The sequence below is a fragment of the Triturus cristatus genome, chromosome 12, assembly GCF_964204655.1.
Source record: "Triturus cristatus chromosome 12, aTriCri1.1, whole genome shotgun sequence".
Lineage (NCBI taxonomy): Eukaryota > Metazoa > Chordata > Amphibia > Caudata > Salamandridae > Triturus > Triturus cristatus.
Genome location: NC_140595.1, coordinates 723,557,722 through 723,585,546, shown reverse-complemented (window position 1 = coordinate 723,585,546; position 27,825 = coordinate 723,557,722). Strand labels below are relative to the sequence as shown.

The window sequence follows — 27,825 nt, the reverse complement described above, 5'->3', positions numbered from 1 at the left end:
ACATTTTCAGCAAAAAGCAGGCAATGATATCCCATGGAAGGAAATTCGAGTTACTGGTAAGTACGGTTAAAATTACTTTTCAGGGTCAGTACTGAGCTCCAAGATGCAGCACTGAGGTCTCTCCTGATAACTGGTGAGTAAATCAGAATTTGTTGTTCGGCTGATTTTGGATGAATATTTTAAAGTTCCAAAACTCCACACCACTTAGAAGAATTTCCAAGTGAAACCACTCAATGTTAGCCTATGGAAGAAAAGTGAGTTATCGGCTTTTAGGTAAGTACTCGACTGGCAAAGACATGAAAGAGGTAGCGATAACAAATATGTGGAGAGGCAATAGTGACACAAAAATAAGCCACCTATTTATAAAACTGAAATGGAAGAAATACTAAAGGTTAACTTCTGAAATTGTAGCCGATAATACAAAGATTCGCGTTGTTGGCAGGATTCGAACCTGCGCGGGGATACCCCAATGGATTTCTAGTCCATCGCCTTAACCACTCGGCCACAACAACTTACTGTAAGCTGCATGCAAATATTTTGTTTGAAAGTTTTGAAGTTTTCCCACATCAAAGTACTGATATTCTGCAATGCGCTTTTTGAAAACAATGTTTTTTTCATCATGCACGTTCTGTCCTAAAAACAAAAATTGCATGAGTATCTCTCTGGATCTGTAAAAGGATACGCTTGCATTCAAACTCTCTTGTGGCACTCAATTTTTTGGACCCTGTTGCACTCTGTTTTTGAGCTGCTTTTAGTCTACGATCCATATTACAGAAGTCCACCTTCTCTGAGTATTTGGGACTCCTTTGTAAGTGCCTTATCTTTAATCCTTGAAAAGCTCTATAATAAAGGGGTCTGTCAGAGATTGCTTGAATGGAAGATAAAAGAAGGCCCACTTGTCTCACCAAATGCAGTAGAGAAACCTGATGTTTTACTTATGTTATCCTTAGTCCATTTTTGTTAGACCTGGCATCCTTAAGGTGGCCTACCAGCAACCTTTTTGCTTTTCACCTCACGTTTTGCTGTATCTTTATGTTGGCCTTAGGACTCCAATCACTTTATCACTACTGTGAGAAAGTGGCTCTGTATATACTGTTCCCAAATAGGTACAGTGTGCACAGAGTCCCCAGAGGTTTGGCAGAGGCTAAAGTTAGATATAACCTTATTCTCTAAAGTGGTAGCTTGCCGAGCAGTAAGGCAGTATCAGAGTACAGTGTAAAACATTTGTTGTACACACTCAGTCAGCAAATGGTCTCACACACTCAAGAACTGAACTCTAGGCCATTGGTTTGCATAAAAAAGATATTGTTGTTTTATTTTAGAACCAACAATAGGTATCAAAATATACTTTCTCAGAATGAGATGCTTTAGTTAAATACTTTGCAATAGGCAATTGACTTTTGCAGGTAATAGTTACAGTTTATTGCAATAGGCAACACAATTTGAATCACAATAATACATTGAGCTCAATGGGAATTTTAAGTTATATGCAATTAATTACTTTCAGGATTACTTTTCTAAATCCAGGACTGGATCCTAGATTCAGTCCTGGGACAGTTCTTGGAAACAAGTGAGTAAATTCGTTTTAGTTACTGTTGTGATTTTTAAGCAATATTTTGCTATTTTAAAAGTTGACACTTAGAAACTTTTGCTGATCAAATTACCAATGTTATCCTATGGAAGGAAATTCACTTAGCAGGTAAGTGGGGTTATGGTTACTTTTTCTAGGTCAGTGTTGGATCCTAGATCCAGCACTACTGTACCACCTGTAAGCAGTTGAGAAACTGCGCTTAAGTTATACAGGCGATTTTTAAGGAATATTTACATGTTTGCAAAATCGACACTTAGAAGAAATTTCACAGAAAAACAGTCAATGGTTTCCTATGGAAGAAAATTCAAGTTACGGGTAAAGTACGTTCTCGTTACTTTTGTAATCCAGTGCTGGGCTCCTAGGCTCAGTACTGGGACATCTATCTAAAACAGGTAAACAATTACGTTTTCACAGTTGGTACGATTTTTAAAGAATATTTGTAAGTTTCAAAAATCGACACTTAGAACATTTTCAGCAAAAAGCAGGCAATGATATCCCATGGAAGGAAATTCGAGTTACTGGTAAGTACGGTTAAAATTACTTTTCAGGGTCAGTACTGAGCTCGAAGATGCAGCACTGAGGTCTCTCCTGATAACAGGTGAGTAAATCAGAATTCGTTGTTCGGCTGATTTTAGATGAATATTTTAAAGTTCCAAAACTCCACGCCACTTAGAAGAATTTCCAAGTAAAACCACTCAATGTTAGCCTATGGAAGAAAAGTGAGTTATCGGCTTTTAGGTAAGTACTCGACTGGCAGAGTTATGGTTCTGGGCATAGACTCAGGGGTCTCCCAGGGGAGTCCCAGCCTACTTGCCAAGCCTTAAACTCCCCTTTTATTACATATAATTTACACCTAAGGTAGGCCCTAGGTAGTCCTAGGTGCATGATGCTATGTAAGTAAAAAATAAGATATGTACTTTGGTGGTTCGCGTGTCCTGTAAGTACCAAACAGTCTATTTCATTTTTCACTACTGTGAGGTCTACCCCTCTCATAGGTTAACTCTGTGTATTCCCCTTTACTTTTTATTTGGTAATTCCATATCGGAGAGGAGTAGCTTTATTTATTTATTGAAAATCCTACTTACTGGTGAGGTTGGATTTAACTTTACTATTTTAGAAATGCCACTTTTAGAGAGTGAACATTTCTCTGCACTTACTGCTCTATTTGCCTGAAACCTGGCCCCAATACACGTCTGGATTGGGCTGGGTGACAGCAAAATTTGTGCCTTCCCTCTAGAGAGCCACAACACAGGTCACTCAACTGCACCTGGGGGGTGAGCTCCGCTCCCCCTCCACCCCCAATAGGTTCAAGAACGATAATTTATGTAAGTAAATACATTATAGCTACAGCTTATAATCATGCGAGTTTAAATCATTTGTTGTTAGATGGTTTAAATATTTGAAAGGATCTGTTTTTAATAGACATTTTACAAAAACCACTGGTACATTTGCTAATTCTGTAAAATTAACACCCAACTGCCGTGACATTGCCAACCACAATGCCGTGACTCGGATTCAAACCGAGGTTGCTGCGGCCACAACGCAGAGTACTAACCACTATACGATCACGGCGAGCTACTTGGGCTCAATGATGTACAGTGAAATGGAGAATTTATAATTCGGAACACTCAGGGCTGTTCCTGTGATAGGCTGGATGTATTCATTGCTTCCTCATTCCTCATTCAGAGGCTGCGTCTCCTCAGTGGTTGATAGGCTGAAACCGTTTCCTGGCCGCCTGCTTGTGAAATGCCAGGAGTCAAAGATCACATATTACACTTGCTGACCTGTGATGGGACACCAATGCAGAGAAACCCACCTGGCACAGACCTTCTATTCTGTCTATTAGACCTGCATCTTCCCTGCACCTTTCAAGCCATTTGTATGTGAAGCAAGAAAGAGTTAGAGAGTGATCCATCTACACTTTTATAGGGAGGATGTCGCCGTGAGCTCCTCCCAGCTAATCACACGAACAGCAGAAAAGCAAGATAAATACACAGTTGAGGGGTGGGCTGCATGGTTATGTTTTTGAGTAAATATTGAAACTGACCTCAGTGGCTCATTAGCAGAGCTGCGGCTAATGACTGGTGCCAAATCATGATGAAGCAAGCACCATGGCTCGTAGGGGACCCACAACACGCTTTTCTTAGCTCACTGAATTAAAGTATCAACTTCCGCCGTGTGTGAGTGGTAAAGGCTTGTTAATATGGTTCCTTTTCCAATTCAAGTCTGACAACAAGAGGCAGGAACCACGTGGCTTCGGAAGCTCAGGAAAGTAGCCACCAACCACAGAGAAAGAGAGAACTGGCAGTATGAGAGGTGGAGAAAACAGAAGCGGGAGCAAGGAGCTCAAATGAGATTGATGGCGTTTAAATAGAGCGCGTAAAGGAACAGTTACACAGCTAAGAAATGGGAAAGACAGACTAGGGAAAAAAACACAGAAAGAGCCTGTAGAGGAAATTCTCTTCCTGGGACAGCAGGTTAAGAGAAATTACACATGGGGAGGTTAAGCATGTAACACGGGGGAGAATAAAAAAGAAAATGCAGTTTTATGAAGTGTGTTTGCCAATCCAGCCAGCACTTTTGTTCTATTTCTCTCTTTGCGTCTTTTATTGGTAAAGTAACTTTCAAGTGCATGCGCAGGTATGAATGAGAGAGCAACTGTATAATAATTTGAAGCGTTTACACCAGTGCTAAAGTAGGAATGAGGTGTAGCTAAGACATGAAAGAGGTAGCGATAACAAATATGTGGCGAGGCAATAGTGACACAAAAATAAGCCACCTATTTATAAAACTGAAATGGAAGAAATACTAAAGGTTAACTTCTGAAATTGTAGCCGATAATAAAAAGATTCTCATTGTTGGCAGGATTCGAACCTGCGCGGGGATACCCCAATGGATTTCTAGTCCATCGCCTTAACCACTCGGCCACAACAACTTGCTGTAAGCTGCCTACAAATATTTTGTTTGAAAGTTTTGAAGTTTTCCCACATCAAAGTACTGATATTCTGCAATGCGCTTTTTAAAAACAATGTTTTTTTCATCATGCACGTTCTGTCCTAAAAACAAAAATTGCATGAGTATATCTCTGGATCTGTAAAAGGATACGCTTGCATTCAAACTCTCTTGTGGCACTCAAGTTTTTTGGACCCTGTTGCACTCTGTTTTTGAGCTGCTTTTAGTCTACGACCCATATTACAGAAGTCAACCATCTGTGAGTATTTGGGACTCCTTTGTAAGTGCCTTATCTTTAATCCTTGAAAAGCTCTATAATAAAGGGGTCTGTCAAAGATTGCTTGAATGGAAGATAAAAGAAGGCCCACTTGTCTCACCAAATGCAGTAGAGAAACCTGATGTTTTACTCATGTTATCCTTAGTTCAGTTTTTGGTAGACCTGGCATCCTTAAGGTGGCCTACCAGCAACCTTTTTGCTTTTCACCTCACGTTTTGCTGTATCTTTATGTTGGCCTTAGGACTCTAATCACTTTATCACTACTGTGAGAAAGTGGCTCTGTATATACAGTTCCCAAATAGGTACAGTGTGCACAGAGTCCCCAGTCCCCAGAGGTTTGGCAGAGACTAAAGCTAGATATAACCTTACTCTCTAAAGTGGTAGCTTGCCGAGCAGTAAGGCAGTATCAGAGTACAGTGTAAAACATTTGTTGTACACACTCAGTCAGCAAATGGTCTCACACACTCAAGAACTGAACTCTAGGCCATTGGTTTGCATAAAAAAGATATTGTTGTTTTATTTTAGAACCAACAATAGGTATCAAAATATACTTTCTCAGAATGAGATGCTTTAGTTAAATACTTTGCAATAGGCAATTGACTTTTGCAGGTCATAGTTACAGTTTATTGCAATAGGCAACACAATTTGAATCACAATAATACATTGAGCTCAATGGGAATTTTAAGTTATATGCAATTAATTACTTTCAGGATTACTTTTCTAAATCCAGGACTGGATCCTAGATTCAGTCCTGGGACAGTTCTTGGAAACAAGTGAGTTAATTCGTTTTAGTTACTGTTGTGATTTTTAAGCAATATTTTGCTATTTAAAAAGTTGACACAGAAACTTTTGCTGATCAAATTACCAATGTTATCCTATGGAAGGAAATTTACTTAGCAGGTAAGTGGGGTTATGGTTACTTTTTCTAGGTCAGTGTTGGATCCTAGATCCAGCACTACTGTACCACCTGTAAGCAGTTGAGAAACTACGTTTAAGTTATACAGGCGATTTTTAAGGAATATTTACATGTTTGCAAAATCGACACTTAGAAGAAATTTCACAGAAAAACAGTCAATGGTTTCCGATGGAAGAAAATTCAAGTTACGGGTAAAGTACTTTCTCGTTACTTTTGTAATCCAGTGCTGGGCTCCTAGGCTCAGTACTGGGACATCTATCTAAAACAGGTAAACAATTACGTTTTCACAGTTGGTATGATTTTTAAAGAATATTTGTAAGTTTCAAAAATCGACACTTAGAAAATTTTCAGCAAAAAGCAGGCAATGATATCCCATGGAAGGAATTTCGAGTTACTGGTAAGTATGGTTAAAATTACTTTTCAGGGTCAGTACTGAGCTCCAAGATGCAGCACTGAGGTCTCTCCTGATAACAGGTGAGTAAATCAGAATTCGTTGTTCGGCTGATTTTAGATGAATATTTTAAAGTTCCAAAACTCCACACCACTTAGAAGAATTTCCAAGTGAAACCACTCAATGTTAGCCTATGGAAGAAAAGTGAGTTATCGGCTTTTAGGTAAGTACTCGACTGGCAGAGTTATGGTTCTGGGCATAGACTCAGGGGTCTCCCAGGGGAGTCCCAGCCTGATTTCCAAACCATAAACTCCCCTTTTATTACATATAATTTACCCCTAAGGTAGGCCCTAGGTAGTCCTAGGTGCATGATGCTATGTAAGTAAAAAATAAGATATGTACTTTGGTTGTTCGCATGTCCTGTAAGTACCAAACAGTCTATTTCATTTTTCACTACTGTGAGGTCTACCCCTCTCATAGGTTAGCTCTGGGTGTTCCCCTATACTTTTTTTTGATAATTCCATATCGGAGAGGAGCAGCTTTATTTATTTATTGAAAATCCTACTTACTGGTGAGGTTGGATTTAACTTTACTATTTTAGAAATGCCACTTTTAGAAAGTGAACATTTCTCTACACTTACTGCTCTATTTGCCTGAAACCTGGCCCCAATACACGTCTGGATTGGGCTGGGTGACAGCAAAATGTGTGCCTTCCCTCTAGAGAGCCACAACACAGGTCACTCAACTGCACCTGGTGGGTGAGCTCCGCTCCCCCTCCACCCCCAATAGGTTAAGAACGATAATTTATGTAAGTAAATACATTATAGCTACAGCCTATAATCATGCGAGTTTAAATCATTTGTTGTTAGATGGTTTAAATATTTGAAAGGATCTGTTTTTAATAGACATTTTACAAAAACTACTGGTACATTTGCTAATTCTGTAAAATTAACACCCAACTGCCATGACATTGCCAACCACAATGCCGTGACTCGGATTTGAACCAAGGTTGCTGCGGCCACAACGCAGAGTACTAACCACTATACGATCACGGCGAGCTACTTGGTCTCAACGACATACAGTGACATGGAGAATTTATAATTCGGAACACTCAGGGCTGTTCCTGTGATAGGCTGGATGTATTCATTGCTTCCTCATTCCTCATTCAGAGGCTGCGTCTCCTCAGTGGTTAATAGGCTGTAACCGTTTCCTGGCCGCCTGCTTGTGAAATGCCAGGAGTCAAAGATCACACATTACACTTGCTGACCTGTGATGGGACACCAATGCAGAGAAACCCACCTGGCACAGACATTCTATTCTGTCTATTAGACCTGCATCTTCCCTGCACCTTTCAAGCCATTTGTATGTGAAGCAAGAAAGAGTTAGAGAGTGATCCATCTACACTTTTATAGGGAGGATGTCGCCGTGAGCTCCTCCCAGCTAATCACACGAACAGCAGAAAAGCAAGATAAATACACAGTTGAGGGGTGGGCTGCATGGTTATGTTTTTGAGTAATTATTGAAACTGACCTCAGTGGCTCATTAGCAGAGCTGCGGCTAATGACTGGTGCCAAATCATGATGAAGCAAGCACCATGGCTCGTAGGGGACCCACAACACGCTTTTCTTAGCTCACTGAATTAAAGTATAAACTTCCGCCGTGTGTGAGTGGTAAAGGCTTGTTAATATGGTTCCTTTTCCAATTCAAGTCTGACAACAAGAGGCAGGAACCACGTGGCTTCGGAAGCTCAGGAAAGTAGCCACCAACCACAGAGAAAGAGAGAACTGGCAGTATGAGAGGTGGAGAAAACAGAAGCGGGAGCAAGGAGCTCAAATGAGATTGATGGCGTTTCAATAGAGCGCGTAAAGGAACAGTTACACAGCTAAGAAATGGGAAAGACAGACTAGGGAAAAAAACACAGAAAGAGCCTGTAGATGAAATTCTCTTCCTGGGACAGCAGGTTAAGAGAAATTACACATGGAGAGGTTAAGCATGTAACACGGGGGAGAATAAAAAAGAAAATGCAGTTTTATGAAGTGTGTTTGCCAATCCAGCCAGCACTTTTGTTCTATTTCTCTCTTTGCGTCTTTTATTGGTAAAGTAACTTTCAAGTGCATGCGCAGGTATGAATGAGAGAGTAACGGTATAATATTTTGAAGCGTTTACACCAGTGCTAAAGTAGGAATGAGGTGTAGCAAAGACATGAAAGAGGTAGCGATAACAAATATGTGGAGAGGCAATAGTGACACAAAAATAAGCCACCTATTTATAAAACTGAAATGGAAGAAATACTAAAGGTTAACTTCTGAAATTGTAGCCGATAATAAAAAGATTCTCGTTGTTGGCAGGATTCGAACCTGCGCGGGGATACCCCAATGGATTTCTAGTCCATCGCCTTAACCACTCGGCCACAACAACTTACTGTAAGCTGCATGCAAATATTTTGTTTGAAAGTTTTGAAGTTTTCCCACATCAAAGTACTGATATTCTGCAATGCGCTTTTTAAAAACAATGTTTTTTTCATCATGCACGTTCTGTCCTAAAAACAAAAATTGCATGAGTATCTCTCTGGATCTGTAAAAGGATACGCTTGCATTCAAACTCTCTTGTGGCACTCAATTTTTTGGACCCTGTTGCACTCTGTCTTTGAGCTGCTTTTAGTCTACGATCCATATTACAGAAGTCCACCTTCTCTGAGTATTTGGGACTCCTTTGTAAGTGCCTTATCTTTAATCCTTGAAAAGCTCTATAATAAAGGGGTCTGTCAGAGATTGCTTGAATGGAAGATAAAAGAAGGCCCACTTGTCTCACCAAATGCAGTAGAGAAACCTGATGTTTTACTCATGTTATCCTTAGTTCATTTTTGTTAGACCTGGCATCCTTAAGGTGGCCTACCAGCAACCTTTTTGCTTTTCACCTCACGTTTTGCTGTATCTTTATGTTGGCCTTAGGACTCCAATCAATTTATCACTACTGTGAGAAAGTGGCTCTGTATATACTGTTCCCAAATAGGTATAGTGTGCACAGAGTCCCCAGTCCCCAGAGGTTTGGCAGAGGCTAAAGTTAGATATAACCTTACTCTCTAAAGTGGTAGCTTGCCGAGCAGTAAGGCAGTATCAGAGTACAGTGTAAAACATTTGTTGTACACACTCAGTCAGCAAATGGTCTCACACACTCAAGAACTGAACTCTAGGCCATTGGTTTGCATAAAAAAGATATTGTTGTTCTATTTTAGAACCAACAATAGGTATCAAAATATACTTTCTCAGAATGAGATGCTTTAGTTAAATACTTTGCAATAGGCAATTGACTTTTGCAGGTAATAGTTACAGTTTATTGCAATAGGCAACACAATTTGAATCCCAATAATACATTGAGCTCAATGGGAATTTTAAGTTATATGCAATTAATTACTTTCAGGATTACTTTTCTAAATCCAGGACTGGATCCTAGATTCAGTCCTTGGACAGTTCTTGGAAACAAGTGAGTCAATTCGTTTTAGTTACTGTTGTGATTTTTAAGCAATATTTTGCTATTTTAAAAGTTGACACTTAGAAACTTTTGCTGATCAAATTACCAATGTTATCCTATGGAAGGAAATTCACTTAGCAGGTAAGTGGGGTTATGGTTACTTTTTCTAGGTCAGTGTTGGATCCTAGATCCAGCACTACTGTACCACCTGTAAGCAGTTGAGAAACTGCGTTTAAGTTATACAGGCGATTTTTAAGGAATATTTACATGTTTGCAAAATCGACCCTTAGAAGAAATTTCACAGAAAAACAGTCAATGGTTTCCTATGGAAGAAAATTCAAGTTACGGGTAAAGTACGTTCTCGTTACTTTTGTAATCCAGTGCTGGGCTCCTAGGCTCAGTACTGGGACATCTATCTAAAACAGGTAAACAATTACGTTTTCACAGTTGGTACGATTTTTAAAGAATATTTGTAAGTTTCAAAAATCAACACTTAGAAAATTTTCAGCAAAAAGCAGGCAATGATATCCCATGGAAGGAAATTCGAGTTACTGGTAAGTACGGTTAAAATTACTTTTCAGGGTCAGTACTGAGCTCCAAGATGCAGCACTGAGGTTTCTCCTGATAACAGGTGAGTAAATCAGAATTCGTTGTTCGGCTGATTTTAGATGAATATTTTAAAGTTCCAAAACTCCACACCACTTAGAAGAATTTCCAAGTGAAACCACTCAATGTTAGCCTATGGAAGAAAAGTGAGTTATCGGCTTTTAGGTAAGTACTCGACTGGCAGAGTTATGGTTCTGGGCATAGACTCAGGGGTCTCCCAGGGGAGTCCCAGCCTACTTGCCAAGCCTTAAACTCCCCTTTTATTACATATAATTTACACCTAAGGTAGGCCCTAGGTAGTCCTAGGTGCATGATGCTATGTAAGTAAAAAATAAGATATGTACTTTGGTGGTTCGCGTGTCCTGTAAGTACCAAACAGTCTATTTCATTTTTCACTACTGTCAGGTCTACCCCTCTCATAGGTTAGCTCTGTGTATTCCCCTATACTTTTTATTTGGTAATTCCATATCGGAGAGGAGTAGCTTTATTTATTTATTGAAAATCCTACTTACTGGTGAGGTTGGATTTAACTTTACTATTTTATAAATGCCACTTTTAGAGAGTGAACATTTCTCTGCACTTACTGCTCTATTTGCCTGAAACCTGGAGCCCAATACACATCTGGATTGGGCTGGGTGACAGCAAAATTTGTGCCTTCCCTCTAGAGAGCCACAACACAGGTCACTCAACTGCACCTGGGGGGTGAGCTCCGCTCCCCCTCCACCCCCAATAGGTTCAAGAACGATAATTTATGTAAATAAATACATTATAGCTACAGCTTATAATCATGCAAGTTTAAATCATTTGTTGTTAGATGGTTTAAATATTTGAAAGGATCTGTTTTTAATAGACATTTTACAAAAACCACTGGTACATTTGCTAATTCTGTAAAATTAACACCCAACTGCAGTGACATTGCCAACCACAATGCCGTGACTCAGATTCGAACCAAGGTTGCTGCGGCCACATCGCAGAGTACTAACCACTATACGATCACGGCAAGCTACTTGGGCTCAACGACATACAGTGACATGGAGAATTTATAATTCGGAACACTCAGGGCTGTTCCTGTGATAGGCTGGATGTATTCATTGCTTCCTCATTCCTCATTCAGAGGCTGCGTCTCCTCAGTGGTTGATAGGCTGAAACCGTTTCCTGGCTGCCTGCTTGTGAAATGCCAGGAGTCAAAGATCACACATTACACTTGCGGACCTGTGATGGGACACCAATGCAGAGAAACCCACCTGGCACAGACCTTCTATTCTGTCTATTAGACCTGCATCTTCCCTGCACCTTTCAAGCCATTTGTATGTGAAGCAAGAAAGAGTTAGAGAGTGATCCATCTACACTTTTATAGGGAGGATGTCGCCGTGAGCTCCTCCCAGCTAATCACACGAACAGCAGAAAAGCAAGATAAATACACAGTTGAGGGGTGGGCTGCATGGTTATGTTTTTGAGTAAATATTGAAACTGACCTCAGTGGCTCATTAGCAGAGCTGCGGCTAATGACTGGTGCCAAATCATGATGAAGCAAGCACCATGGCTCGTAGGGGACCCACAACACGCTTTTCTTAGCTCACTGAATTAAAGTATAAACTTCCGCCGTGTGTGAGTGGTAAAGGCTTGTTAATATGGTTCCTTTTCCAATTCAAGTCTGACAACAAGAGGCAGGAACCACGTGGCTTCGGAAGCTCAGGAAAGTAGCCACCAACCACAGAGAAAGAGAGAACTGGCAGTATGAGAGGTGGAGAAAACAGAAGCGGGAGCAAGGAGCTCAAATGAGATTGATGGCGTTTAAATAGAGCGCGTAAAGGAACAGTTACACAGCTAAGAAATGGGAAAGACAGACTAGGGAAAAAAACACAGAAAGAGCCTGTAGATGAAATTCTCTTCCTGGGACAGCAGGTTAAGAGAAATTACACATGGGGAGGTTAAGCATGTAACACGGGGGAGAATAAAAAAGAAAATGCAGTTTTTTGAAGTGTGTTTGCCAATCCAGCCAGCACTTTTGTTCTATTTCTCTCTTTGCGTCTTTTATTGGTAAAGTAACTTTCAAGTGCATGTGCAGGTATGAATGAGAGAGCAACGGTATAATAATTTGAAGCGTTTACACCAGTGCTAAAGTAGGAATGAGGTGTAGCTAAGACATGAAAGAGGTAGCGATAACAAATATGTGGAGAGGCAATAGTGACACAAAAATAAGCCACCTATTTATAAAACTGAAATGGAAGAAATACTAAAGGTTAACTTCTGAAATTGTAGCCGATAATAAAAAGAATCTCGTTGTTGGCAGGATTCGAACCTGCGCGCGATACCCCAATGGATTTCTAGTCCATCGCCTTAACCACTCGGCCACAACAACTTGCTGTAAGCCGCCTACAAATATTTTGTTTGAAAGTTTTGAAGTTTTCCCACATCAAAGTACTGATATTCTGCAATGCGCTTTTTAAAAACAATGTTTTTTCATCATGCACGTTCTGTCCTAAACACAAAAATTGCATGAGTATATCTCTGGATCTGTAAAAGGATACGCTTGCATTCAAACTCTCTTGTGGCACTCAAGTTTTTTGGACCCTGTTGCACTCTGTTTTTGCGCTGCTTTTAGTCTACGACCCATATTACAGAAGTCAACCATCTCTGAGTATTTGGGACTCCTTTGTAAGTGCCTTATCTTTAATCCGTGAAAAGCTCTATAATAAAGGGGTCTGTCAAAGATTGCTTGAATGGAAGATGAAAGAAGGCCCACTTGTCTCACCAAATGCAGTAGAGAAACCTGATGTTTTACTCATGTTATCCTTAGTTCAGTTTTTGTTAGACCTGGCATCCTTAAGGTGGCCTACCAGCAACCTTTTTGCTTTTCACCTCACGTTTTGCTGTATCTTTATGTTGGCCTTAGGACTCTAATCACTTTATCACTACTGTGAGAAAGTAGCTCTGTATATACTGTTCCCAAATAGGTACAGTGTGCACAGAGTCCCCAGTCCCCAGAGGTTTGGCAGAGGCTAAAGCTAGATATAACCTTACTCTCTAAAGTGGTAGCTTGCCGAGCAGTAAGGCAGTATCAGAGTACAGTGTAAAACATTTGTTGTACACACTCAGTCAGCAAATGGTCTCACACACTCAAGAACTGAACTCTAGGCCATTGGTTTGCATACAAAAGATATTGTTGTTTTATTTTAGAACCAACAATAGGTATCAAAATATACTTTCTCAGAATGAGATGCTTTAGTTAAATACTTTGCAATAGGCAATTGACTTTTGCAGGTCATAGTTACAGTTTATTGCAATAGGCAACACAATTTGAATCACAATAATACATTGAGCTCAATGGGAATTTTAAGTTATATGCAAATAATTACTTTCAGGATTACTTTTCTAAATCCAGGACTGGATCCTAGATTCAGTCCTGGGACAGTTCTTGGAAACAAGTGAGTAAATTCGTTTTAGTTACTGTTGTGATTTTTAAGCAATATTTTGCTATTTTAAAAGTTGACACTTGGAAACTTTTGCTGATCAAATTACCAATGGTATCCTATGGAAGGAAATTCACTTAGCAGGTAAGTGGGGTTATGGTTACTTTTTCTAGGTCAGTGTTGGATCCTAGATCCAGCACTACTGTACCACCTGTAAGCAGTTGAGAAACTGCGTTTAAGTTATACAGGCGATTTTTAAGGAATATTTACATGTTTGCAAAATCGACACTTAGAAGAAATTTCACAGAAAAACAGTCAATGGTTTCCTATGGAAGAAAATTCAAGTTACGGGTAAAGTACGTTCTCGTTACTTTTGTAATCCAGTGCTGGGCTCCTAGGCTCAGTACTGGGACATCTATCTAAAACAGGTAAACAATTACGTTTTCACAGTTGGTACGATTTTTAAAGTATATTTGTAAGTTTCAAAAATCGACACTTAGAAAATTTTCAGCAAAAAGCAGGCAATGATATCCCATGGAAGGAAATTCGAGTTACTGGTAAGTACGGTTAAAATTACTTTTCAGGGGCAGTACTGAGCTCCAAGATGCAGCACTGAGGTCTCTCCTGATAACAGGTGAGTAAATCAGAATTCGTTGTTCGGCTGATTTTAGATGAATATTTTAAAGTTCCAAAACTCCACACCGCTTAGAAGAATTTCCAAGTGAAACCTCTCAATGTTAGCCTATGGAAGAAAAGTGAGTTATCGGCTTTTAGGTAAGTACTCGACTGGCAGAGTTATGGTTCTGGGCATAGACTCAGGGGTATCCCAGGGGAGTCCCAGCCTACTTGCCAAGCCTTAAACTCCCCTTTTATTACATATAATTTACACCTAAGGTAGGCCCTAGGTAGTCCTAGGTGCATGATGCTATGTAAGTAAAAAATAAGATATGTACTTTGGTGGTTTGCGTGTCCTGTAAGTACCAAACAGTCTATTTCATTTTTCACTACTGTCAGGTCTACCCCTCTCATAGGTTAGCTCTGTGTATTCCCCTATACTTTTTATTTGGTAATTCCATATCGGAGAGGAGTAGCTTTATTTATTTATTGAAAATCCTACTTACTGGTGAGGTTGGATTTAACTTTACTATTTTAGAAATGCCACTTTTAGAGAGTGAACATTTCTCTGCACTTACTGCTCTATTTGCCTGAAACCTGGCCCCAATACACGTCTGGATTGGGCTGGGTGACAGCAAAATTTGTGCCTTCCCTCTAGAGAGCCACAACACAGGTCACTCAACTGCACCTGGGGGGTGAGCTCCGCTCCCCCTCCCCCTCCACCCCCACCCCCAATAGGTTCAAGAACGATAATTTATGTAAGTAAATACATTATAGCTACAGCTTATAATCATGCGAGTTTAAATCATTTGTTGTTAGATGGTTTAAATATTTGAAAGGATCTGTTTTTAATAGACATTTTACAAAAACCACTGGTACATTTGCTAATTCTGTAAAATTAACAACGAACTGCCGCGACATTGCCGTGACTCGGATTCGAACCGAGGTTGCAGCAGCCACAACGCAGAGTACTAACCACTATACGATCACGGCGAGCTACTTGGGCTCAATGACGTACAGTGAAATGGAGAATTTATAATTCGGAACACTCAGGGCTGTTCCTGTGATAGGCTGGATGTATTCATTGCTTCCTCATTCCTCATTCAGAGGCTGCGTCTCCTCAGTGGTTGATAGGCTGTAACCGTTTCCTGGCCGCCTGCTTGTGAAATGCCAGGAGTCAAAGATCACACATTACACTTGCTGACCTGTGATGGGACACCAATGCAGAGAAACCCACCTGGCACAGACCTTCTATTCTGTCTATTAGACCTGCATCTTCCCTGCACCTTTCAAGCCATTTGTATGTGAAGCAAGAAAGAGTTAGAGAGTGATCCATCTACACTTTTATAGGGAGGATGTCGCCGTGAGCTCCTCCCAGCTAATCACACGAACAGCAGAAAAGCAAGATAAATACACAGTTGAGGGGTGGGCTGCATGGTTATGTTTTTGAGTAAATATTGAAACTGACCTCAGTGGCTCATTAGCAGAGCTGCGGCTAATGACTGGTGCCAAATCATGATGAAGCAAGCACCATGGCTCGTAGGGGACCCACAACACGCTTTTCTTAGCTCACTGAATTAAAGTATAAACTTCCGCCGTGTGTGAGTGGTAAAGGCTTGTTAATATGGTTCCTTTTCCAATTCAAGTCTGACAACAAGAGGCAGGAACCACGTGGCTTCGGAAGCTCAGGAAAGTAGCCACCAACCACAGAGAAAGAGAGAACTGGCAGTATGAGAGGTGGAGAAAACAGAAGCGGGAGCAAGGAGCTCAAATGAGATTGATGGCGTTTAAATAGAGCGCGTAAAGGAACAGTTACACAGCTAAGAAATGGGAAAGACAGACTAGGGAAAAAAACACAGAAAGAGCCTGTAGATGAAATTCTCTTCCTGGGACAGCAGGTTAAGAGAAATTACACATGGGGAGGTTAAGCATGTAACACGGGGGAGAATAAAAAAGAAAATGCAGTTTTATGAAGTGTGTTTGCCAATCCAGCCAGCACTTTTGTTCTATTTCTCTCTTTGCGTCTTTTATTGGTAAAGTAACTTTCAAGTGCATGCGGAGGTATGAATGAGAGAGCAACGGTATAATAATTTGAAGCGTTTACACCAGTGCTAAAGTAGGAATGAGGTGTAGCTAAGACATGAAAGAGGTAGCGATAACAAATATGTGGAGAGGCAATAGTGACACAAAATTAAGCCACCTATTTATAAAACTGAAATGGAAGAAATACTAAAGGTTAACTTCTGAAATTGTAGCCGATAATAAAAAGATTCTCGTTGTTGGCAGGATTCGAACCTGCGCGGGGATACCCCAATGGATTTCTAGTCCATCGCCTTAACCACTCGGCCACAACAACTTGCTGTAAGCTGCCCACAAATATTTTGTTTGAAAGTTTTGAAGTTTTCCCACATCAAAGTACTGATATTCTGCAATGCGCTTTTTAAAAACAATGTTTTTTTCATCATGCACGTTCTGTCCTAAAAACAAAAATTGCATGAGTATATCTCTGGATCTGTAAAAGGATACGCTTGCATTCAAACTCTCTCTTGTGGCACTCAAGTTTTTTGGACCCTGTTGCACTCTGTTTTTGCGCTGCTTTTAGTCTACGACCCATATTACAGAAGTCAACCATCTCTGAGTATTTGGGACTCCTTTGTAAGTGCCTTATCTTTAATCCTTGAAAAGCTCTATAATAAAGGGGTCTGTCAAAGATTGCTTGAATGGAAGATAAAAGAAGGCCCACTTGTCTCACCAAATGCAGTAGAGAAACCTGATGTTTTACTCATGTTATCCTTAGTTCAGTTTTTGTTAGACCTGGCATCCTTAAGGTGGCCTACCAGCAACCTTTTTGCTTTTCACCTCACGTTTTGCTGTATCTTTATGTTGGCCTTAGGACTCTAATCACTTTATCACTACTGTGAGAAAGTGGCTCTGTATATACTGTTCCCAAATAGGTACAGTGTGCACATAGTCCCCAGTCCCCAGAGGTTTGGCAGAGGCTAAAGCTAGATATAACCTTACTCTCTAAAGTGGTAGCTTGCCGAGCAGTAAGGCAGTATCAGAGTACAGTGTAAAACATTTGTTGTACACACTCAGTCAGCAAATGGTCTCACACACTCAAGAACTGAACTCTAGGCCATTGGTTTGCATAAAAAAGATATTGTTGTTTTATTTTAGAACCAACACTAGGTATCAAAATATACTTTCTCAGAATGAGATGCTTTAGTTAAATACTTTGCAATAGGCAATTGACTTTTGCAGGTCATAGTTACAGTTTATTGCAATAGGCAACACAATTTGAATCACAATAATTCATTGAGCTCAATGGGAATTTTAAGTTATATGCAATTAATTACTTTCAGGATTACTTTTCTAAATCCAGGACTGGATCCTAGATTCAGTCCTGGGACAGTTCTTGGAAACAAGTGAGTAAATTCGTTTTAGTTACTGTTGTGATTTTTAAGCAATATTTTGCTATTTTAAAAGTTGACACTTGGAAACTTTTGCTGATCAAATTACCAATGTTATCCTATGGAAGGAAATTCACTTAGCAGGTAAGTGGGGTTATGGTTACTTTTTCTAGGTCAGTGTTGGATCCTAGATCCAGCACTACTGTACCACCTGTAAGCAGTTGAGAAACTGCGTTTAAGTTATACAGGCGATTTTTAAGGAATATTTACATGTTTGCAAAATCGACACTTAGAAGAAATTTCACAGAAAAACAGTCAATGGTTTCCTATGGAGGAAAATTCAAGTTACGGGTAAAGTACGTTCTCGTTACTTTTGTAATCCAGTGCTGGGCTCCTAGGCTCAGTACTGGGACATCTATCTAAAACAGGTAAACAATTACGTTTTCACAGTTAGTACGATTTTTAAAGAATATTTGTAAGTTTCAAAAATCGACACTTAGAACATTTTCAGTAAAAAGCAGGCAATGATATCCCATGGAAGGAAATTCGAGTTACTGGTAAGTACGGTTAAAATTACTTTTCAGGGGCAGTACTGAGCTCCAAGATGCAGCACTGAGGTCTCTCCTGATAACAGGTGAGTAAATCAGAATTCGTTGTTCGGCTGATTTTAGATGAATATTTTAAAGTTCCAAAACTCCACACCGCTTAGAAGAATTTCCAAGTGAAACCACTCAATGTTAGCCTATGGAAGAAAAGTGAGTTATCGGCTTTTAGGTAAGTACTCGACTGGCAGAGTTATGGTTCTGGGCATAGACTCAGGGGTATCCCAGGGGAGTCCCAGCCTACTTGCCAAGCCTTAAACTCCCCTTTTATTACATATAATTTACACCTAAGGTAGGCCCTAGGTAGTCCTAGGTGCATGATGCTATGTAAGTAAAAAATAAGATATGTACTTTGGTGGTTTGCGTGTCCTGTAAGTACCAAACAGTCTATTTCATTTTTCACTACTGTGAGGTCTACCCCTCTCATAGGTTAGCTCTGTGTATTCCCCTATACTTTTTATTTGGTAATTCCATATCGGAGAGGAGTAGCTTTATTTATTTATTGAAAATCCTACTTACTGGTGAGGTTGGATTTAACTTTACTATTTTAGAAATGCCACTTTTAGAGAGTGAACATTTCTCTGCACTTACTGCTCTATTTGCCTGAAACCTGGCCCCAATACACGTCTGGATTGGGCTGGGTGACAGCAAAATTTGTGCCTTCCCTCTAGAGAGCCACAACACAGGTCACTCAACTGCACCTGGGGGGTGAGCTCCGCTCCCCCTCCACCCCCAATAGGTTCAAGAACGATAATTTGTGTAAGTAAATACATTATAGCTACAGCTTATAATCATGCGAGTTTAAATCATTTGTTGTTAGATGGTTTAAATATTTGAAAGGATCTGTTTTTAAAAGACATTTTACAAAAACCACTGGTACATTTGCTAATTCTGTAAAATTAACACCCAACTGCCGTGACATTGCCAACCACAATGCCGTGACTCGGATTCGAACCGAGGTTGCTGCGGCTTCAACACAGAGTACTAACCACTATATGATCACGGCGAGCTACTTGGGCTCAACGACATACAGTGACATGGAGAATTTATAATTCGGAACACTCAGGGCTGTTCCTGTGATAGGCTGGATGTATTCATTGCTTCCTCATTCCTCATTCAGAGGCTGCGTCTCCTCAGTGGTTGATAGGCTGAAACCGTTTCCTGGCCGCCTGCTTGTGAAATGCCAGGAGTCAAAGATCACACATTACACTTGCGGACCTGTGATGGGACACCAATGTAGAGAAATCCACCTGGCACAGACCTTCTATTCTGTCTATTAGACCTGCATCTTCCCTGCACCTTTCAAGCCATTTGTATGTGAAGCAAGAAAGAGTTAGAGAGTGATCCATCTACACTTTTATAGGGAGGATGTCGCCGTGAGCTCCTCCCAGCTAATCACACGAACAGCAGAAAAGCAAGATAAATACACAGTTGAGGGGTGGGCTGCATGGTTATGTTTTTGAGTAAATATTGAAACTGACCTCAGTGGCTCATTAGCAGAGCTGCGGCTAATGACTGGTGCCAAATCATGATGAAGCAAGCACCATGGCTCGTAGGGGACCCACAACACGCTTTTCTTAGCTCACTTTATTAAAGTATAAACTTCCGCCGTGTGTGAGTGGTAAAGGCTTGTTAATATGGTTCCTTTTCCAATTCAAGTCTGACAACAAGAGGCAGGAACCACGTGGCTTCGGAAGCTCAGGAAAGTAGCCACCAACCACAGAGAAAGAGAGAACTGGCAGTATGAGAGGTGGAGAAAACAGAAGCGGGAGCAAGGAGCTCAAATTAGATTGATGGCGTTTAAATAGAGCGCGTAAAGGAACAGTTACACAGCTAAGAAATGGGAAATACAGACTAGGGAAAAAACACAGAAAGAGCCTGTAGATGAAATTCTCTTCCTGGGACAGCAGGTTAAGAGAAATTACACATGGAGAGGTTAAGCATGTAACACGGGGGAGAATAAAAAAGAAAATGCAGTTTTATGAAGTGTGTTTGCCAATCCAGCCAGCACTTTTGTTCTATTTCTCTCTTTGCGTCTTTTATTGGTAAAGTAACTTTCAAGTGCATGCGCAGGTATGAATGAGAGAGCAACAGTATAATAATTTGAAGCGTTTACACCAGTGCTAAAGTAGGAATGAGGTGTAGCAAAGACATGAAAGAGGTAGCGATAACAAATATGTGGAGAGGCAATAGTGACACAAAAATAAGCCACCTATTTATAAAACTGAAATGGAAGAAATACTAAAGGTTAACTTCTGAAATTGTAGCCGATAATAAAAAGATTCTTGTTGTTGGCAGTATTCGAACCTGCGCGGGGATACCCCAATGGATTTCTAGTCCATCGCCTTAACCACTCGGCCACAACAACTTACTGTAAGCTGCACATAAATATTTTGTTTGAAAGTTTTGAAGTTTTCCCACATCAAAGTACTGATATTCTGCAATGCTCTTTTTAAAAACAATGATTTTTTCATCATGCACGTTCTGTCCTAAAAAAAAAAATTCCATGAGTATATCTCTGGATCTGTAAAAGGATACGCTTGCATTCAAACTCTCTTGTGGCACTCAATTTTTTGGACCCTGTTGCACTCTGTTTTTGCGCTGCTTTTAGTCTACGACCCATATTACAGAAGTCAACCATCACTGAGTATTTGGGACTCCTTTGTAAGTGCCTTATCTTTAATCCTTGAAAAGCTCTATAATAAAGGGGTCTGTCAAAGATTGCTTGAATGGAAGATAAAAGAAGGCTCACTTGTCTCACCAAATGCAGTAGAGGAACCTGATGTTTTACTCATGTTATCCTTAGTTCATTTTTGTTAGACCTGGCATCCTTAAGGTGGCCTACCAGCAACCTTTTTGCTTTTCACCTCACGTTTTGCTGTATCTTTATGTTGGCCTTAGGACTCTAATCACTTTATCACTACTGTGAGAAAGTGGCTCTGTATATACTGTTCCCAAATAGGTACAGTGTGCACAGAGTCCCCAGTCCCCAGAGGTTTGGCAGAGGCTAAAGTTAGATATACCCTTACTCTCTAAAGTGGTAGCTTGCCGAGCAGTAAGGCAGTATCAGAGTACAGTGTAAAACATTTGTCTTACACACTCAGTCAGCAAATGGTCTCACACACTCAAGAACTGAACTCTAGGCCATTGGTTTGCTTAAAAAAGATATTGTTGTTCTATTTTAGAACCAACAATAGGTATCAAAATATACTTTCTCAGAATGAGATGCTTTAGTTAAATACTTTGCAATAGGCAATTGACTTTTGCAGGTAATAGTTACAGTTTATTGCAATAGGCAACACAATTTGAATCCCAATAATACATTGAGCTCAATGGGAATTTTAAGTTATATGCAATTAATTACTTTCAGGATTACTTTTCTAAATCCAGGACTGGATCCTAGATTCAGTCCTTGGACAGTTCTTGGAAACAAGTGAGTCAATTCGTTTTAGTTACTGTTGTGATTTTTAAGCAATATTTTGCTATTTTAAAAGTTGACACTTAGAAACTTTTGCTGATCAAATTACCAATGTTATCCTATGGAAGGAAATTCACTTAGCAGGTAAGTGGGGTTATGGTTACTTTTTCTAGGTCAGTGTTGGATCCTAGATCCAGCACTACTGTACCACCTGTAAGCAGTTGAGAAACTGCGTTTAAGTTATACAGGCGATTTTTAAGGAATATTTACATGTTTGCAAAATCGACCCTTAGAAGAAATTTCACAGAAAAACAGTCAATGGTTTCCTATGGAAGAAAATTCAAGTTACGGGTAAAGTACGTTCTCGTTACTTTTGTAATCCAGTGCTGGGCTCCTAGGCTCAGTACTGGGACATCTATCTAAAACAGGTAAACAATTACGTTTTCACAGTTGGTACGATTTTTAAAGAATATTTGTAAGTTTCAAAAATCGACACTTAGAAAATTTTCAGCAAAAAGCAGGCAATGATATCCCATGGAAGGAAATTCGAGTTACTGGTAAGTACGGTTAAAATTACTTTTCAGGGTCAGTACTGAGCTCCAAGATGCAGCACTGAGGTTTCTCCTGATAACAGGTGAGTAAATCAGAATTCGTTGTTCGGCTGATTTTAGATGAATATTTTAAAGTTCCAAAACTCCACACCACTTAGAAGAATTTCCAAGTGAAACCACTCAATGTTAGCCTATGGAAGAAAAGTGAGTTATCGGCTTTTAGGTAAGTACTCGACTGGCAGAGTTATGGTTCTGGGCATAGACTCAGGGGTCTCCCAGGGGAGTCCCAGCCTACTTGCCAAGCCTTAAACTCCCCTTTTATTACATATAATTTACACCTAAGGTAGGCCCTAGGTAGTCCTAGGTGCATGATGCTATGTAAGTAAAAAATAAGATATGTACTTTGGTGGTTCGCGTGTCCTGTAAGTACCAAACAGTCTATTTCATTTTTCACTACTGTCAGGTCTACCCCTCTCATAGGTTAGCTCTGTGTATTCCCCTATACTTTTTATTTGGTAATTCCATATCGGAGAGGAGTAGCTTTATTTATTTATTGAAAATCCTACTTACTGGTGAGGTTGGATTTAACTTTACTATTTTATAAATGCCACTTTTAAAGAGTGAACATTTCTCTGCACTTACTGCTCTATTTGCCTGAAACCTGGAGCCCAATACACATCTGGATTGGGCTGGGTGACAGCAAAATTTGTGCCTTCCCTCTAGAGAGCCACAACACAGGTCACTCAACTGCACCTGGGGGGTGAGCTCCGCTCCCCCTCCACCCCCAATAGGTTCAAGAACGATAATTTATGTAAATAAATACATTATAGCTACAGCTTATAATCATGCAAGTTTAAATCATTTGTTGTTAGATGGTTTAAATATTTGAAAGGATCTGTTTTTAATAGACATTTTACAAAAACCACTGGTACATTTGCTAATTCTGTAAAATTAACACCCAACTGCAGTGACATTGCCAACCACAATGCCGTGACTCAGATTCGAACCAAGGTTGCTGCGGCCACATCGCAGAGTACTAACCACTATACGATCACGGCAAGCTACTTGGGCTCAACGACATACAGTGACATGGAGAATTTATAATTCGGAACACTCAGGGCTGTTCCTGTGATAGGCTGGATGTATTCATTGCTTCCTCATTCCTCATTCAGAGGCTGCGTCTCCTCAGTGGTTGATAGGCTGAAACCGTTTCCTGGCTGCCTGCTTGTGAAATGCCAGGAGTCAAAGATCACACATTACACTTGCGGACCTGTGATGGGACACCAATGCAGAGAAACCCACCTGGCACAGACCTTCTATTCTGTCTATTAGACCTGCATCTTCCCTGCACCTTTCAAGCCATTTGTATGTGAAGCAAGAAAGAGTTAGAGAGTGATCCATCTACACTTTTATAGGGAGGATGTCGCCGTGAGCTCCTCCCAGCTAATCACACGAACAGCAGAAAAGCAAGATAAATACACAGTTGAGGGGTGGGCTGCATGGTTATGTTTTTGAGTAAATATTGAAACTGACCTCAGTGGCTCATTAGCAGAGCTGCGGCTAATGACTGGTGCCAAATCATGATGAAGCAAGCACCATGGCTCGTAGGGGACCCACAACACGCTTTTCTTAGCTCACTGAATTAAAGTATAAACTTCCGCCGTGTGTGAGTGGTAAAGGCTTGTTAATATGGTTCCTTTTCCAATTCAAGTCTGACAACAAGAGGCAGGAACCACGTGGCTTCGGAAGCTCAGGAAAGTAGCCACCAACCACAGAGAAAGAGAGAACTGGCAGTATGAGAGGTGGAGAAAACAGAAGCGGGAGCAAGGAGCTCAAATGAGATTGATGGCGTTTAAATAGAGCGCGTAAAGGAACAGTTACACAGCTAAGAAATGGGAAAGACAGACTAGGGAAAAAAACACAGAAAGAGCCTGTAGATGAAATTCTCTTCCTGGGACAGCAGGTTAAGAGAAATTACACATGGGGAGGTTAAGCATGTAACACGGGGGAGAATAAAAAAGAAAATGCAGTTTTATGAAGTGTGTTTGCCAATCCAGCCAGCACTTTTGTTCTATTTCTCTCTTTGCGTCTTTTATTGGTAAAGTAACTTTCAAGTGCATGTGCAGGTATGAATGAGAGAGCAACGGTATAATAATTTGAAGCGTTTACACCAGTGCTAAAGTAGGAATGAGGTGTAGCTAAGACATGAAAGAGGTAGCGATAACAAATATGTGGAGAGGCAATAGTGACACAAAAATAAGCCACCTATTTATAAAACTGAAATGGAAGAAATACTAAAGGTTAACTTCTGAAATTGTAGCCGATAATAAAAAGAATCTCGTTGTTGGCAGGATTCGAACCTGCGCGGGGATACCCCAATGGATTTCTAGTCCATCGCCTTAACCACTCGGCCACAACAACTTGCTGTAAGCTGCCTACAAATATTTTGTTTGAAAGTTTTGAAGTTTTCCCACATCAAAGTACTGATATTCTGCAATGCGCTTTTTAAAAACAATGTTTTTTCATCATGCACGTTCTGTCCTAACCACAAAAATTGCATGAGTATATCTCTGGATCTGTAAAAGGATACGCTTGCATTCAAACTCTCTTGTGGCACTCAAGTTTTTTGGACCCTGTTGCACTCTGTTTTTGCGCTGCTTTTAGTCTACGACCCATATTACAGAAGTCAACCATCTCTGAGTATTTGGGACTCCTTTGTAAGTGCCTTATCTTTAATCCTTGAAAAGCTCTATAATAAAGGGGTCTGTCAAAGATTGCTTGAATGGAAGATGAAAGAAGGCCCACTTGTCTCACCAAATGCAGTAGAGAAACCTGATGTTTTACTCATGTTATCCTTAGTTCAGTTTTTGTTAGACCTGGCATCCTTAAGGTGGCCTACCAGCAACCTTTTTGCTTTTCACCTCACGTTTTGCTGTATCTTTATGTTGGCCTTAGGACTCTAATCACTTTATCACTACTGTGAGAAAGTAGCTCTGTATATACTGTTCCCAAATAGGTACAGTGTGCACAGAGTCCCCAGTCCCCAGAGGTTTGGCAGAGGCTAAAGCTAGATATAACCTTACTCTCTAAAGTGGTAGCTTGCCGAGCAGTAAGGCAGTATCAGAGTACAGTGTAAAACATTTGTTGTACACACTCAGTCAGCAAATGGTCTCACACACTCAAGAACTGAACTCTAGGCCATTGGTTTGCATACAAAAGATATTGTTGTTTTATTTTAGAACCAACAATAGGTATCAAAATATACTTTCTCAGAATGAGATGCTTTAGTTAAATACTTTGCAATAGGCAATTGACTTTTGCAGGTCATAGTTACAGTTTATTGCAATAGGCAACACAATTTGAATCACAATAATACATTGAGCTCAATGGGAATTTTAAGTTATATGCAAATAATTACTTTCAGGATTACTTTTCTAAATCCAGGACTGGATCCTAGATTCAGTCCTGGGACAGTTCTTGGAAACAAGTGAGTAAATTCGTTTTAGTTACTGTTGTGATTTTTAAGCAATATTTTGCTATTTTAAAAGTTGACACTTGGAAACTTTTGCTGATCAAATTACCAATGGTATCCTATGGAAGGAAATTCACTTAGCAGGTAAGTGGGGTTATGGTTACTTTTTCTAGGTCAGTGTTGGATCCTAGATCCAGCACTACTGTACCACCTGTAAGCAGTTGAGAAACTGCGTTTAAGTTATACAGGCGATTTTTAAGGAATATTTACATGTTTGCAAAATCGACACTTAGAAGAAATTTCACAGAAAAACAGTCAATGGTTTCCTATGGAAGAAAATTCAAGTTACGGGTAAAGTACGTTCTCGTTACTTTTGTAATCCAGTGCTGGGCTCCTAGGCTCAGTACTGGGACATCTATCTAAAACAGGTAAACAATTACGTTTTCACAGTTGGTACGATTTTTAAAGTATATTTGTAAGTTTCAAAAATCGACACTTAAAAAATTTTCAGCAAAAAGCAGGCAATGATATCCCATGGAAGGAAATTCGAGTTACTGGTAAGTACGGTTAAAATTACTTTTCAGGGGCAGTACTGAGCTCCAAGATGCAGCACTGAGGTCTCTCCTGATAACAGGTGAGTAAATCAGAATTCGTTGTTCGGCTGATTTTAGATGAATATTTTAAAGTTCCAAAACTCCACACCGCTTAGAAGAATTTCCAAGTGAAACCTCTCAATGTTAGCCTATGGAAGAAAAGTGAGTTATCGGCTTTTAGGTAAGTACTCGACTGGCAGAGTTATGGTTCTGGGCATAGACTCAGGGGTATCCCAGGGGAGTCCCAGCCTACTTGCCAAGCCTTAAACTCCCCTTTTATTACATATAATTTACACCTAAGGTAGGCCCTAGGTAGTCCTAGGTGCATGATGCTATGTAAGTAAAAAATAAGATATGTACTTTGGTGGTTTGCGTGTCCTGTAAGTACCAAACAGTCTATTTCATTTTTCACTACTGTGAGGTCTACCCCTCTCATAGGTTAGCTCTGTGTATTCCCCTATACTTTTTATTTGGTAATTCCATATCGGAGAGGAGTAGCTTTATTTATTTATTGAAAATCCTACTTACTGGTGAGGTTGGATTTAACTTTACTATTTTAGAAATGCCACTTTTAGAGAGTGAACATTTCTCTGCACTTACTGCTCTATTTGCCTGAAACCTGGCCCCAATACACGTCTGGATTGGGCTGGGTGACAGCAAAATTTGTGCCTTCCCTCTAGAGAGCCACAACACAGGTCACTCAACTGCACCTGGGGGGTGAGCTCCGCTCCCCCTCCACCCCCAATAGGTTCAAGAACGATAATTTATGTAAGTAAATACATTATAGCTACAGCTTATAATCATGCGAGTTTAAATCATTTGTTGTTAGATGGTTTAAATATTTGAAAGGATCTGTTTTTAATAGACATTTTACAAAAACCACTGGTACATTTGCTAATTCTGTAAAATTAACACCGAACTGCCGTGACATTGCCAACCACAATGCCGTGACTCGGATTCGAACCGAGGTTGCAGCAGCCACAACGCAGAGTACTAACCACTATACGATCACGGCGAGCTACTTGGGCTCAATGACGTACAGTGAAATGGAGAATTTATAATTCGGAACACTCAGGGCTGTTCCTGTGATAGGCTGGATGTATTCATTGCTTCCTCATTCCTCATTCAGAGGCTGCGTCTCCTCAGTGGTTGATAGGCTGTAACCGTTTCCTGGCCGCCTGCTTGTGAAATGCCAGGAGTCAAAGATCACACATTACACTTGCTGACCTGTGATGGGACACCAATGCAGAGAAACCCACCTGGCACAGACCTTCTATTCTGTCTATTAGACCTGCATCTTCCCTGCACCTTTCAAGCCATTTGTATGTGAAGCAAGAAAGAGTTAGAGAGTGATCCATCTACACTTTTATAGGGAGGATGTCGCCGTGAGCTCCTCCCAGCTAATCACACGAACAGCAGAAAAGCAAGATAAATACACAGTTGAGGGGTGGGCTGCATGGTTATGTTTTTGAGTAAATATTGAAACTGACCTCAGTGGCTCATTAGCAGAGCTGCGGCTAATGACTGGTGCCAAATCATGATGAAGC

The 27,825-nt window shown here is 40.3% G+C and overlaps 8 non-coding genes across 8 annotated transcripts; all 8 read right to left on the bottom strand.

Annotated features, from left to right (window-relative positions):
- Positions 1–430: 430 nt before the first annotated feature.
- On the bottom strand, positions 431–512 carry TRNAS-AGA (transfer RNA serine (anticodon AGA)). The gene has a single exon. It is a non-coding gene; the product is annotated as a tRNA-Ser (tRNA).
- A 3,932-nt stretch (positions 513–4,444) lies between these two features.
- TRNAS-AGA (transfer RNA serine (anticodon AGA)) lies at positions 4,445–4,526 on the bottom strand. The gene has a single exon. It is a non-coding gene; the product is annotated as a tRNA-Ser (tRNA).
- Positions 4,527–7,110: 2,584 nt separating this feature from the next.
- Positions 7,111–7,182, bottom strand: TRNAH-GUG (transfer RNA histidin (anticodon GUG)). Its single transcript has one exon. It is a non-coding gene; the product is annotated as a tRNA-His (tRNA).
- Positions 7,183–8,463: 1,281 nt separating this feature from the next.
- Positions 8,464–8,545, bottom strand: TRNAS-AGA (transfer RNA serine (anticodon AGA)). Its single transcript has one exon. It is a non-coding gene; the product is annotated as a tRNA-Ser (tRNA).
- A 3,940-nt stretch (positions 8,546–12,485) lies between these two features.
- TRNAS-AGA (transfer RNA serine (anticodon AGA)) lies at positions 12,486–12,566 on the bottom strand. The gene has a single exon. It is a non-coding gene; the product is annotated as a tRNA-Ser (tRNA).
- Positions 12,567–16,506: 3,940 nt separating this feature from the next.
- On the bottom strand, positions 16,507–16,588 carry TRNAS-AGA (transfer RNA serine (anticodon AGA)). Its single transcript has one exon. It is a non-coding gene; the product is annotated as a tRNA-Ser (tRNA).
- A 3,942-nt stretch (positions 16,589–20,530) lies between these two features.
- Positions 20,531–20,612, bottom strand: TRNAS-AGA (transfer RNA serine (anticodon AGA)). The gene has a single exon. It is a non-coding gene; the product is annotated as a tRNA-Ser (tRNA).
- Positions 20,613–24,552: 3,940 nt separating this feature from the next.
- Positions 24,553–24,634, bottom strand: TRNAS-AGA (transfer RNA serine (anticodon AGA)). The gene has a single exon. It is a non-coding gene; the product is annotated as a tRNA-Ser (tRNA).
- Positions 24,635–27,825: the final 3,191 nt, after the last annotated feature.